At 42.4% G+C, this 13,268-nt stretch overlaps 1 protein-coding gene across 5 annotated transcripts in view; it reads left to right on the forward strand.

Moving 5' to 3' along the window:
* The window catches only part of FAT3 (FAT atypical cadherin 3), a 660,051-nt gene that overhangs the window by 576,346 nt on the left and 70,437 nt on the right, over window positions 1–13,268 (forward strand). The window lies entirely within an intron of this gene.

Below are 13,268 nucleotides of genomic sequence, written 5' to 3' on the forward strand. Positions count from 1 at the left end.
ATTTGTTCTTTTTTAACCTTTAGAATAAAAATAATAGCTTTCTTACTTGCCCATTCCTCCTGAACATAGTTAAAATGCTGTGTTGTGTGACAGGGAGAATTCATTTCCATTTCTATAAAGAATTACATCACATGCTTCAGCTGAAATACGACAATCTCAATTTATGGGAGTGCCCCATAGTGCAAAGAACAATTACTAAATGGGCTGCCAGTCCAATGTCAATTTTTCTTAACTGCCATTTTCCATAGTCTTTTGGTCACATAGCTCCTGATGTTACTAGGCAGAATGAGGGTGGTGGAAATAAGAAGGAATTCAAACTAAAAGTTGCTAATAAAGTTTGTGTTCAAATCCACTTTGCATAATGAGATGGTGAGTTAGAAAAGACTGGAGTTAATTGCTAGGTAGTCCTTTTGAGAATGCATAAGTTATCGAGGTGACTGCATGATGGAATGTAAATACAAAAGGACATATAGACAGCCTCTTGGTTGTGCATTTTAAGAGCTGTAAATCAGAGGACTAGAGAATGATGGGGTGTGTCTGCTATGCTAAACAGGCCTTTATATAATTCAGTGTCTTATTGCTTAATTCTGAATTGAAAGAAAAATTATTGGACTAATGGAAAAGTAAATACATGATAATTAGTTGAAAACAAACGTAGAGCCCGGGGTCTCTGCATATTTCCCCTTCAAGAAATTAGTGGCTACTTTAAATTATTGCTCTTATCTCATTAGCATAATTTTCCAGGCTGAGAACCAACGCTTTAAAAGTCTGCATATTATGTAAAGCTTGGTAAAAAAAAAAAAAAAAAATGGTGAGCAGGAGAAGAGTCATTTATTGATTTATAATTATGGAATACCTACAGATACTCTTTTTTTTTCTTTGTAACTGTATTTCAAGTTCCCTCCAAAACAGGCCCCAGGATCACCCAGGTTCATGTGTGTCCCTGAGCTTGGTCCACCGCTGTCTTGTACAAATATTCTTTTTTAAAAGAGCATTAGAAAACATTCTCTGGGGATGTGTGGGTGGCTCAGTCAGTTAAACGTCTGCCTTCAGCTCAGGTCATAATCCTGGGATCCTGTGATCGAGCCCCGTGTCAGGCTCCCTGCTCAATGGGGAGCTTGCTTCTCCCTCTCCCTCTGCTGCTCCCCCTGCTTGTGCTCTCTCCCTCTCTCTCTCTCAAGTAAAATAAATAAAATCTTAAAGAAAGAAAGAAGAAAGAAAGAAAGAAAGAAAGAAAGAAAGAAAGAAAGAAAGAAAGAAAAAAAGAAAGAAAGAAAGAAGGAAAGAAAGAAAGGAAGAAAGAAAGAAAGAAGGAAGGAAGGAAAACATTCTCTGGACTCTTATTAGCAGACTTTTGGGGTGGGAAAGAGAAATTATGCAGATAAATTTGTTAATAATTTAAATTTGAGAATGTATAATCGAGCCATAGATGAAATTTAAAGATTAATTTTTTTTATTTAAATTAAATTAAAATCCTAATTGTAAAAAATTGAAATTTTTTTTTCTTTTTTTTAAAGATTTTATTTATTTATTTATATGAGAGAGAGAGAGAGAAACAGCATGAGAGGAGATAGGGTCAGAGGGAGAAGCAGGCTCCCCGCTGAGCTGGGAGCCCTATGTGGGGCTCGATCCCAGGACTCCGGAATCATGACCTGAGCCGAAGGCAGTCGCTTAACCAACTGAGCCGCCCGGGCCCCCAAAAATTGAAATTTTTCTACTCACTTCCTTCATGAAGGAGTTGGGTCTCCCAGAGATTGAAGACAGAAAGAGCCTGATTAGTGCACATGGTGTTGTGGCCAGTGGAGGAGAGGGAGATGTTACTGGCTCAAAGATGTGGCTTGTGGTGAAGAACATGCAGTTAGCTCCATCGTCCTTTTCACTTCTTCTGAGTCAGCTGTCCAGGTTGGGATTTGGGGAAGAAGGGATGACTAGACTCTGGGCCTTTAGCTGAGCAGAGATGATAAAGCCTTGAAAGGACCAAAACCAAAATAATGATCTCATCAGCACCTGCCTCTGCTTATTTGCACTCATTAGCCAAAGGCTTACGTTCAGAGCTTCAAGTAGACACAGAGGTTGTGAGTGCTGCTCATATAAAGTGCATTCCCCAGGCCATTGTATCTGCCTCAGAAAATTCTAGCATAGGATATCAGATCCTGGTTCCTTTTCTAGGTTTTTATACAACTCATATAGCTTTAAAAAAATAAAAGAACTGGGGCGCCTGGGTGGCTCAGTTGGTTGGGCGACTGCCTTCAGTTCAGATCATGATCCTGGAGTCCCGGGATCGAGTCCCGCATCGGGCTCCCTGCTCAGCGGGGAGTCTGCTTCTCCCTCTGACCCTCACCCCCGTCATGCTCTCTCTCTGTCTCATTCTTTCTCTCTCAAATAAATAAATAAAATCTTTAAAAAAAAATTAAAGAACTAAGACAGCTAGGAAGAACAAATGAACCCACAAAAATGCAAACTAGACGCCCCCCCCCCAACCATTTCCCAGGCACCATGCTGAGGAAGTGGGTGGGCCGGTCCTGGCCAGAGCTTTCCGGGGGATTCCAACAACAGAGGCATCAGTCTCAGCTGTCATCAAACCAACATCCTCCAGAGTCCCCGGGTGTCAGTGACTGGTGGCCTACACTATTTTCATTAGCAGCCCAATCAGAACACTTCCCTTCTCTGTCTTTCATAAGGGACCACAGAGGAGCATGAGGCTGCGTACTGAGATTACCAGCTCATTAAGTGGGCAGTTCCTCTCGGGGCCAAATTGAACCTCTGGCCTGAAGCTGAGTTTGCACACGCATCATTAGACTGACTCCGGCGCTCTCGTATCTTTAGTTTGGCTTACATAGTGTTCCAAAAGTTTGATTTAGTCATCAATAAAAGTCAGGAGATTTTTATTCAAAATTTCAAATTCTGACATTTTAAAAAACAGCAACAACCCTCAGAAGACTCAGCAATTTCAGGTACACAGTCCCACAGTGGCAGGAGCTGAAAGAGCGGCAGGTGCCTTTTTGATAACTACCAGCGCTCACCCACCCTATTTCCAGCCACTTCGCTTATTTATGTTACTGCCTGACCCCCTGGGCCCCTTTGGGACAAGAAAATAGCTGATTTTTAAAAAACTTTTATTTTCAAATAATAATAGATTCACAGGTAGTTGCAAAAAAAAAAGAATGTGCAGAAAGTCACATGTATCTTTCACCCAGCACTTTCCCCCAGTGAGGATATCTTGCATAACTGTAGTACATTATCTGATTTGGTGTGTGTGTGTGTGTGTGCATTCACGTGTATGTAGTTCTATACAATTTTATCACTTGTGCGGCTTCATGTAACCACCATCACAGAGCTCCCTCCTGCCACCCCATCATAGCCACACCAACCTCCTCCTGGCACTTCCTTCCCAATCTCTAACCCCCAGCAACCACTAATCTCCATATCTATAGTTTTATTATTTCAAAAACATTATTTAAAAGGAATTATATAGTTTATCATTTTTTGAGGTTGGCTTTTTTCACTGAACAAAGATCCATCCCAGTTGTCCATTCCCTTGAGATTCACCCCAATTGGTTTTTGTTCCTAGTGAAGAACATTGGCTCCATTTGTGTAAATAACAGGGCTGTTTGGTTCATGAAACTTCTTTTGTTAAGCATATTCCCTTACCTGAAATTATAAATTATTTCATCACCATTTAGCTACAGCATATACTAAGTCATTATAAATTACAGAGAAAAGACAAGGCTATATTCCTCCGAAATCTGATTCCATAACTTCATGAATTCAAAGCTCTTATAAGGATTTGCTAAACTTACATATCCTGATTTTCTCATTTGAAAAACCATTACTGCTTTTAGCCAAACAACTCTTTCCTATGCTGGATTCATTATTCATAATAAAACCGCACTAATCTTAGAGTAACTGCCTAAGTTAGGAACAAAATCAAAACAGAAGAGGACAAGATAAATTCAACACCCATTTTATGAGCTCTAAGAAATAGCATGGCAACTGTCTAGATTTTAGCAATTAAGTCTTAGTCTTCCTGTAAAATAGAAATATCCTCAATCCCATAAACTAATGACATGACTTTATGACCTAACATGCTTAAAAAGGTAATCCTTTGAGTAAAGATTAAGGGACCTTTTGTTGTACTACCTCTTTGAGTTTAATATCTTACTATTTAGTCTACCTCTTATAGGTAGGATTTGTGTCCAGCTTCCTAATTTTGAGGGTTTTCTAAGCTAGCAAAGGAAATATGCAGTGATGAAGATCAGAGCTAAAGTCTGTGACCATTTTAGGCAAAGTTATATGAAAATAAAATGTAAACATGCTCTGCAAAATATGCTATAGCTCATGATTTATTGAGAGGACAATTTCCAGATATTTGAGATGCAAGAGGACATATTTTTCCTCTTATGGACCAGGGACATAAAGCAAGGAAATGTTCTAATAAGCAACTCACTTACTTCTTGCCTATAAAATATTTCCTGCAAGGTTTGGAACTTCTTTCAGGGATTTCAGAAAAACTTGGGGGCTCGTAACACACATTACAATTATTTTCCATTCAATTTAACAGAAATTTAGTGAGTAGCTAAGTAGAAGACACTACAGAAGGTACTGCAAGATTCTCAAACATGAGGAATGTGCAATGACAGACCTCAGGTCATATGCAGGAGTGAAGAACATGAAGCAGGAACACACATACCTATAAAAAAGGCAGAGCTCCCAGAATGAATAGGATTTCAATAGGCAGAGGTAAGAAAGCATTCAGGAAGACAGGAACCATGAGGATAAAGTTATAATGCTGTAACATGTGGACCCAACTCAATAACTGGGAGAGTATCATGTCATCTGGGATGGAGAGAAGTAAATGAGATGAGAAGAGTCTTCTGGGCCTGACTGTGGTGGTTCACACAGGCCAGGGATTATGTACTTAAACCAATAAGTGGAAAAGAGCCACTGAGCACTTTTGAGAAAAGAACTCATCAATTCTGGGTTTGGGAAATGCTAATCTGATAGAAGCCTCTAAAATGAGGGTGAGGGAAGCTCCCAGGAGGGTATTGAAAAAGACCACAAGGGCCAAAATTAGAGTGGTGGCTTTGGGATTTAAAAGGAAGGAGCATGGCCATCACCCAAAGCAGCTCCCATGGGATGGGGTGAAAGGGGGAGGGGTGAAAGGAAAGCAGCCCTGCCTACCAGCACACCAGCAGAAGCCACGGCTGGACCTCTCAGCCAGCCACACCAGTGCACCCACAGCTGTCATGGCCCAGCCACACAGCCCACACAGGGGACACCCCTGGAGTGCCTTGCTCTAGGCACCAGTCCTTCAAGACTGGGAGACACAGCTGAGCCACCTAACATAAGAACAAACACAGAGAGGGGTGCATGGGTGGCTCAGTTGGTTAAGTGGCTGCCTTTTGCTCATGTCATGATCCTGGCATCCTGGGATTGAGCCCCACCTCAGTCTCCCTGCTCAGCGGGGAGTCTGCTTCTCCCTCTCTCTCTGCCCCTCCCCCCCCCACTCATGCTCTTTCTCTCTCTCAAATAAATAAATAAAATCTTAAAAAAAAAAAAAAAAAACAGAGATCCAGACAAAATGAGATGTCAGGGAATATGTTCCAAATGAAAGAATAAAACAAAACCTCAAAATTAAAAGAAACAGAGATAAGCAATTACCTGATAAAGAGTTCAAAGTAATGGTTGAAAAGATCCTCACTGGACTGAAGAGTGGATGAACAGAGTGAGAACTTTAACAAGAAATATAAAATATAAAAAAGAACCAATCAGAGTTGAAGACTACAATAACTGAAATGAAAAATACTCTAGAGGGAATCAACAGCAAATTAGATGATGCAGAGAAATGGATTGGTGAGCTACAAGACAGGGTAATGAAAAGCACCCAAGCTGAACAGCCAAAAAGAAAAAAGAATTTTAAAGAATGCGGGCAGTTTAAGCAACCTCTGGGACAACATCAAGCATGTTGCATATAACATTTGCATTATAGGAGACTCAGAAAGAGAAGAGACAGAGAAAGGGGTAGAAAACTGATTTGAAGACATAATAGCTAAAAATTTCTCTAACCTAGGGAAGGAAACAGACATCCAAGTCCAGGAGGCACAGAAAGCCCCCAACAAGATGAACCCAAAGAGGTCTACACCATGACGCATAATAATTGAAATGTGCAGGGAGTTTGCTTCAAGGGCTAGAAGAAACGTGAGAGGAAGTCACCAAGAAATGAGGAGGAGAAATGCCTCATTCACTGAGGGCTCTGTAAGTAGTGCATTACATTAATGAGTGGGTGCAACTGGTAGAGTGAATTGATAGAAAATACAGAAATTCTCTCTCAGAGTCTTCTGGAATGATGCCTTTCCCTCAAAAGTGAATAGTTAGGGCCTCATATTAACAGAGAACAGGAAAGAGACAGAGAAAAGTGATCTTGTGGCAGAACTTTCCCATTTTTACCCAAATGTTTGTATTGACACAGCCCTTAGAATTCTTAATTTTGCACTGTCATTCACTGTAATAATGTAAACTTGCTGTCCATGTTGGAGGTTCATTTTCTGAGTATTTAATGAGGGAGTTGGTATCATGACTCCTGTGCTGTGCTCTCGTGGAGCAGATGCTGGAATGAACTTGATTTTCCAAATACCAGTCTTGTCAGAGGAAATGAATGGCTGGCCCAGTATCTTGGAGCATTATTTGCTCTGAGAGGGTAGCTCCTTATGAATGAGCAAGAGATTATTTACCTGAGAGTAATGTTCATAAAAATAACCCGTGAGTGTTGTTAAACAGAGATCTTTCTGACGAAACCACATTAAATGAATCTCTCCAGTTGTTTTTTATCTCTTCTGACTCATCCTAGCCTTGTGTATGTGCCACTTACTGAGAGCCATGAAAAGGGACTTGGGAAGAAAAGCAAAGAGAGGAGATAAGTTCTCAGCGAAGTGTTGTGGATTAGATGCTGGAACTATGACAGAAAAGCACGCTGAGAGCTCCGGGCTAGTGGGTTCCTGCATCTTTATGGGACAAACTCTGAGAGAGTGTCATTCACACCAATCTATAAGGACCTCACTGAGTGCTCACATGGCCTTTCCTTGGTGTGTGCAGTAGAGAGAGAAAGAGTTCTCTCTGTCTTCCTCTTCTTATAGACCATGAATCTTATTAGATTAGGACCCCATCTTTATGACCTCATTTAACTTAATATCTCCTAAAAGCCCCATCTCCAGATACAGTCACCTCAGGTTTAGGGCATCAACATATGAATGGGGCGGGGACACAATTCAGTGCATAGCACTCTGTCACTCTCCTTTGGATCACTCATCTTGGGGAAGAGAGCCATGATATTGTGAGGCAGGCTTATGAGAGGCCCACATGACGAGGGACTGAGTATTAACAACTAGACGAGGGAGCTTGAAAGTGGATCCCCACCTCCATTTGAGCCTTCAGATGAAGCTGCAGCCCCGCTCAACAGGGAGATGAGAAACCTTGGGCCAGAGCCAGCCAGCTAGGCCATGCCTGGATTCCTGCCCCCCAGAACCCATGAAATACTAAATATTTGTTTTTTCATGCTAAGTTATGAGGTAATTTGGCATGGAGCAATAGAGAACTAGCACAGTAACGCAAGTGTACAGGCCTTCTGAATTCTGTCCACATATCCTTAAGAATTCCCTGCCATAGCTGTTACCCTCCTACAGGCTCCACTCTGTGAGGAAGAAGGGCTCTCGTGCAGAGCGGTGACAATTAAAACAGGGCCCTCCCTCAAGGAAAAGTGGTTCAGCCAAGCTGGGAACATGCTGCTTTGATGTGGTGGGGTGAGTGGTAATGCCAGAGCATTGACTGCTTCTTGTTGGTGTTCTCATGGCTTCCTGGATTCTCCCTGGGGCAGTAGGCCCACTGCTGTGCATCATACCCTAGCAAATCTTGGGATATTACACTGGAAAGGCCCTGAAACAAAATCCAGTCAAGACATTTCTTTTCCCGAGGAAGAAACTGAGGCCCCTAGTTAAAGAGACTTCTCCAAGATGACTTTCTTAGAGGCAGAGTGAGATCTAAAAGGAGGATATCCTGACATCTCAGTCCAAGGCTCTTTTCTGTATTCTAGTAATTTCTACCAGAAGATGATTCAAGAGGGATTCAATCTGTCTGCTCTTAAGTACCATTTTTCTATGTCTTTCCTAATGCTTTAGAACTTGTCACCTCTAAGCTGTTTAGGTCAGTGATTTAATGTGTTTTTTTTTTTCTTCCCCAAAGCTCTGTTGTTCTCTAAAGTATTGAATCTTTGAAGGTGGCTGAGGGACTATTAAAATTTTCGTAAAAATTAAATAATCCCCCTAAAGACTTCGAGACATAAGCCATTTCTGGAGCATGTTGTGGCTGAAACCCTTTATCTCTTGAGGATATCAAAAAATATAATGTTATGTTTGAAGCCTCTCTCCAGATAGCCCCAAACACTGACACGTGTAATCTTATTATGGCAGAAGAGCTATTGATAGTCTCACCTCAGACAGAGAAATGAGGTTCAAAAAGGTTAGGTTGCTCTCTCAAGCCATCTGGTACATGGAGGGTGGTCCTGAGCAAAGGTTTCGTGGTCCCATAAACCCCTGAATTCTTGCCCTCCCACCAGCATCAAGACACCTTCTGCAGTACCTGTGGCTCAATGGTGGACTGTGGCACCCCATGCCCTCCTTGTCACATTTGCCTGTCACTTTGGGAAGCAACATCCTACACTAGTTTGGGGAGGAGACCGGATTAAGTATTCCAGTTCTGGCCTCTACTAACTGTCTCACCTTAAATAAGTTACCCGGCCCTTTTGAACTCCACTTCCTCCCTGGAAAAATGGAGATACGAAGTCCACCAGACCATGAGCCCTTGGAGGGCTGGGGCACCAGCCTTCTGTGTCGCCAGCACTGGTGTGGACCAGCCACCCAATACATGTGCCATACCTGTCTGCTGAACTGCCAAGTTGTTGGGAGAGCAACGTGAGACATTCCATGTTAACTCCTAAGGTCGTGTCTCGTGCGTATGTGGGCTTTCACTCACAGAGCCTGGACTCCCCCGTGGAGGAAGGTTCAGACGCTGGAAATTACTCTCTCCATGTCCACTGGGGAGAATGTGAATGCTTTCTGTCACACAGGGCTTAATTTGGGAACATGAAATGACCCTCTATGCCTAAGAAATTGAGATGCCTTCAGTTGATTAGAGCCCTACGAACTACCCCCTCCCAAATTCCAGGATCCAACGCCAGAGGAAAAATAATGCACAAGAATCAGACAAACTGGTTATCAGCCCTGGCTGTGCATTAGAATCCCTTTGGGAGCTTTTAAAAATAAACAGACAAAAATAGATAAGACAGGCGAGTGCTCCATCCCCAAAATCTGATTCAGAAAGACTGGGGTAGGGCTCGATAAACATTTTTTCCCCTCATTTTGAATGTGATGCCTTGCCTGGGTTAGAAGCCTTTGCATTTGCCACGTATAAGTTGTTATCATTATTATGCTTCTTAAAAATCCCGTTTCTTTCAGGGGTGCCTGGGTGGTTCAGTCAGTTAAGCATCCAACTCTTGATTTCAGCTCAGGATCATGGGAACATGAGATCGGATTGTGTCAGGAGCCTGTGCAGGGAGCCTGCTTAAGATTCTCTCTCTCTCCTTCTCCCTCTGCCCCTCCACCTACCCCCACTCACAGACACTCTCTCTCTAAAAAAATAAATGAATAAATAATAAAATAAAATCCAGTTTCTTCCAAGTAGGGGGTCAAAACAAACAAAACAGCTAATTCCTTCCAAAAAAGAGTATCTTAGTGAAGGATTTTAGCACCACCCCCTACGGGCAAGGAATTCTGATTTCTAACAGTTGATAGTAGTGATTCATTCCCACTCACTCACCCATTCACACACTGCTTCACTCCTGGGTGCCACGAGGTTGGTTTACAGCTTCTGAGCTCCTCCGTGGGTCAGTCCTGATCCAACATGCAGCAACTCGGAGGACAGGTTTACGGGAGTGCTGGTGTCCTGGGGAATTTCCACCTATGACTGGGCATTTTGTGCAGACACCATGGACCCCCTGCTTTGGCTTCTTGCCTCTGCAGGGTATGTTGAGGCTCAGTGGAGTGTGCTCATCAGCTTTGCCACAGGATACTCACTATCATTTCACCTTGTGAAGCCTCCTCAACAGGTGCAATTATGTTGTCCATCATCTGTGGGGCGCTCTTTAAATAACTTCTCACATATTACAAAATGCTTCCCATTCGGACAGCCTCTTCATCCCACTCCTCCAGTCTTCCTTCTTCTCTCTCTGCTAATTCGTCCATTCACTTATGCCCAGCTTTTCATTTACTCTAGCACTAACTGTACAGCTTTGGTAATTTGCTAGTGGTCCTGAAAATAGACAGCTTCAGCTCCTGCCCTTCTAAACTTGTTTAGCAATACTGAACCCTTTGCCCTTCTCCAAGTACCCAATATCATCATTCTTTACTTCACTTGTGTTCGCGTCACAGAAATGCCCCTTCTTCTCATCACTTTTCCACTTTGGTACCCGTGACAACTCCCACCTTTCCTTCTTGACTCAGCTGAGTTGTTTCCTTCCCTGGGAAATGTCCTTTGGCCATCCCTGTCCAATAATCAACTAGATCCATGTTTGTCTCCTGAGGGATGGGGGACATTGAAGGACTGTGATTCTTCTGTGCATCCCCAGTGTCTGTGATGTGGTGGGAGTCCTGTGAGGATTTATTGGATGGAAGTGAATATTGGATAGATGAATGATTGATCCAGTGGTCATACATAACGACCCACTTAGGAAATGTTTTTAGTATTATTGCTGGGTAGTCCAGCACAGAAGTTCTATGCACCAAAAAGGTGGAGTTTTGAGTACTTTGATGAATTCTACCTACACTTGACTCTCCCGGGCTTAGCAAACTGCCAAACCGTAGATGGTTGGGAGGGTTTATGTCCAGATGAGTTGCAGTCTTTGAGGTATCATGGAAGGTGGTGTCACTCACCGGCAGGGCTGGCTATAGGGGAGTGCAGCCTTTGCAGGTGTATAGACCTCTTGCTTAGAAGGGCGCCATGTTGGTTTAACTCTCTGCTGGGACTATGCTGAACTTCACAACTTTTTTTAAAACAAGAGGCCCTGCATTTTTATCTGTCATAGAACCTCATAATCATATAGCCAGTGCTGCCCAGCAGAGCATCTCCCTAACTCTGTGACTGGGGCTGCCTTCTGTCCTTTTTGAGAAATCAAAAACTCCGGGATTCCTGACCCCAGAGTTGGTATTTTGCCTGGGGAGATGTGCCAGGGTTAGTCATCACCCAATGAAAAACTTGTAAAAGGCACTTAAAACGGAAATAATCAGAGTCTAAAGTTCAACTTGAAAAGTAATTGCAATTCTATGAACCTCCTAATGGCAACTTTTATTTTCTATTACCTGAAGGCCTTAATTTTAAAGATAGAAAAAAGCGGTCAGTTTGAGCTCTTTCGCTGTAATGGGACTTTACTTGCCTCCCATAGACCATGAGAGGAGATTTGAGGCTAACCATTTTCTTCCACAGCTTAATTTAAGGATACAAAATAGTTCAAAACAATGTATCACTGGAAATAACGTTATATGAAATCTTGACAAAAAAAAAATATTTTCTAAGTAAAGTCAGTATCTTTAGGAGCACAAGAAAAAAATGAGAAATGGAAATATCCAGAAAAAGAATTCACATACAATATATAAATATCCTTTTCTACAATTACTTCAGATGGCATGTATGTTGAGAATTAAACTGGCCTGGAAAATAACTCGGAAATTTGACTGCTCCCCAAATTCGTAATAAATTTTCCATTACATGATGTCTATAATAGTCCTTTCACTTGCTAGAAACATGATCTGTGTCAACTATATAAAACCTAGAAAGATATGCAAAAGGAAAAACAAGTCAATTCTAACCACTGTTGCTATTTGGATGAAGTCCCTTCCACCTTTTTTCTTTACAAAAATGGACTCAAAAACTAGATATTGTTTTGTAACCTCCTTTTTTCACTGGCTCACAAGCATATTTCTGTGTCGCTATATATTCTTTTACACTTTTACATGGTGACATATATAGTATTCTGTGATATGAATGTACTGTAACTTATTCAACCAGTCCTCATTCTTGGAAAATTGGGCAGTTACCAATTTTATTCATAAATACAAATATCCATTTAGCAACAGTTTTTTTTTTTTTTAATTTTATTTATTTTTGACAGAGAGAGAGTGTGTGTGTACAAGCAGGGGAAGCAGCAGGCAGAGGGAGAGGAAGAAGCAGGCTTCCCGGGAGCAAGGAGCCCGATGCGGGGCTCGATCCCAGGACCCTGGGATCATGACCTGAGCCGAAGGCAGATGCTTAACCATCTGAGCCACCCAGGCGCCCCACAGTTTTTTATATATCTGTGAATGTTTCATGTACATTTTTAAAGATTTTATTTATTTATTTATTTATTTTAGAGAGAGAAAGGGTGTGTGTGTACACGCGCATGAGAACAAGCACAGGGGAGGGGCAGAGGGAGAGAGAGAGAATCTCAAGCAGATTCAACCCCCCACTGAGTGTGGAGCCCAACACAGGGCTCTATCTCATGACCCTGAGATCATAACTTGAGCTGAAATCAAGAGTTGGACGCTTAACTGACTGAGCCACCCAGTACATTTTTAATATTAAATCTTCCCGACTTCTCCATGTTGTACCCTTTTGGGGTTCTTCAGTTCTTTAACACATGCATTTGCAGTGGGCATGTACGTGCAGTGTGCATATCACCTACATGTGTTGTGTTAGCTCATACTCTTGCTTTGGTCCCCTGGTTGCTCCTTCTGCAGTTCAGTGTTCATTGCTTTCTGACTGTGTGCGGGGCCCTGGACTCAGCATTGAGCTACAGAAATCACAAGACACAATCCCTCTGCCTAAAACCTACATTAATCAAGTGGGAGAGAGGACGTAACTAATGATACTATAAAAACCCTGTTAAGGGAGCACAGAGAAAGGAGTAACTGGGGAAATGAAGGAAGCTGTCCAGAGGAGACCCTACAAAGACTATGTAGGATTTTGACAAGAGAAGGAGGGGAAGAGAACGTTCTGAGTACAAGGACAGGCATGAGCAGAGGCCTGGAGAGGTAAGTGTGCGTGGAGTCTTCAGGGGTAGCCGGGGTAGACAGCACACGATGGAAGGAGCAGGAGATGACACTCAAAGGGTGGGCTGAGACTAGAAGGCAAAGGATTGGAAAGCCATCCTCAAACATCTCTACCTCTGACTATAAGACGTGAGCAGT

This window comes from Halichoerus grypus, chromosome 11 (genome assembly GCF_964656455.1).
Source record: "Halichoerus grypus chromosome 11, mHalGry1.hap1.1, whole genome shotgun sequence".
In the NCBI taxonomy this organism is placed as follows: domain Eukaryota; kingdom Metazoa; phylum Chordata; class Mammalia; order Carnivora; family Phocidae; genus Halichoerus; species Halichoerus grypus.